A 1,965-nucleotide genomic window follows, 5' to 3' on the forward strand; every position below is an offset into this window, starting at 1 on the left:
ATTCACCTATGTCTTGTCCTCTCCCGTCATTCCTCAATAGACATTCCCCTTTTCCCCAAAGACCCTATTACCCCATCCATCCATCTCATCCTAGGTCGATCCCTCATGTTCACGCCCTCCACATCTGCCTTCCACACCTCTTTTACTAGTCTTTCTTCACTCATTCTTTCCATGTGTCCAAACCATCCCAATACTCTTTCATCCACCCTATCTCTCAGCTCCCTTTCCACCCCCGTTCTCCTCCTCATCTCCTCATTTCTCACTCTATCTAGTCTAGTAACCCCTATCATGCTTCTCAGACACCCCATCTCAAACACATTCAAACTCTTTCTCCCTTCCTCTCTTATGTTCCATGTTTCTGCCCAATACAGTGCTGTTGGCACAATCACTCCTTCATATAATCTCCTCATAGCATCCATTCTCAAATATCTATTTCTCATTACCCTTTTTAATCCATCAAGGCATTTATTTGCTTCTCCCAATCTACATTCTACCTCCCCTCCACTTCTCCCTTTCCTGTCACATTTGCACTCAAGTAGCTAAACCTATCCACTTCCTCCAGTCACTCTCCCTTAATGCTCACTTCCAATCTGCTGCCACTTTCACCCCTTGTACATCTCATCACCTTACTTTTACCCATATTTATCTTCAACTTCCTTCTTTCACACATTTTCCCTTTCGTCTTTGTTTGTCGGTTTACGGTATACCTTGAACCTAGCGCTGCTGTCCGATCTGATGACGACAGCGTCTAGGAAAGGTAGGGAACCGTTGGTCTCTTCCTCTACTGTGAATTTAATTCTTTTGTCCACGTTGTTCAGTTGTTCCAGTATGTTTCTTGTGTCGTTTGTTTTGTGTGAAATGAAGAGGATGTCGTCAACAGATCGGAAAGCAGCGCTAGGTTCAAGGTATACCGTAAACCGACAAACAAAGACGACTTCATCCACTATTTTAGCGCACACGACGAGAAGACCAAATCAGGGGTTATCATTGGGTTTTACCTTAGGGCTCTTAGAATATGCAGCGAGGAGTATTTACAAGAGGAAATTGAATACGTAACCGCTGCGTTCAGGAACCTAAGGTACCCAGAGGGCATGTTAGGGACGTCACTACGGAAAGCCATTAAAATCAGACAGAGGAAAGGATGTGAAGAGAGGACAGATTTACGATACCTTGTGGTTCCTAACTCTGGCCTCTCTCACATGCTTTCCAAAACGTTGAGACAGACAGGACTCATCATAGTAAATGACACAGGGAAGAAAATAGGACACTTGACCACCAACAGAACCAAGACAAACCGTGACAATAGCATCGTTTACAAAATTCCCTGCAAAGGATGTGACTGTGCATACTACGGAGAGACATACAGAGGACTTAACAACAGACTCAAGGAACACAAAGCGGACATTAGACACCACCGAGAAACCAACGCTCTAGTTAACCACATTGACACAGAGGGACATTTGCCTAACTGGGAGGGTTCCACCATTCTAGCTAAAGGACTACACAAGAAACAACGGAAAATAATTGAATCACTTTACATTGCCAACCACAAAAACACAAACAAGAGAACTGGTGACTCGAAATGGACAAAATCTACCGCGACACTTGCCCTCCAAGAATGGCTTCCCTAAGTAGATACCTTTTTCCCACTTCGGCCTACCCTCTCCAGCTTTCTTCCTTTCACTCTGAAGTTCCTCCATGCTACCTTGCCCCAACTTTTTATCATGATTTATTCTTTTAATGCTATTTGTTAATATTTATTTTCAACACTATTATTATTATCATTGTTATTATAACTATTATTTATTTATTATTTCTATCATTATATATTTATAATTTTATCATTACGTTTTTATTCTTATTATTACCATCTTTATTATTATTACTTTCATTATCTTTATTATCATTATTGTTATTATTATTGTTACTATTTAAATATTTATTAAATTTTTCGTTTTTATTATC

Source organism: Oratosquilla oratoria, chromosome 27 (genome assembly GCF_046742065.1).
Source record: "Oratosquilla oratoria isolate Oo_2021 chromosome 27, ASM4674206v1, whole genome shotgun sequence".
Taxonomy (NCBI): domain Eukaryota; kingdom Metazoa; phylum Arthropoda; class Malacostraca; order Stomatopoda; family Squillidae; genus Oratosquilla; species Oratosquilla oratoria.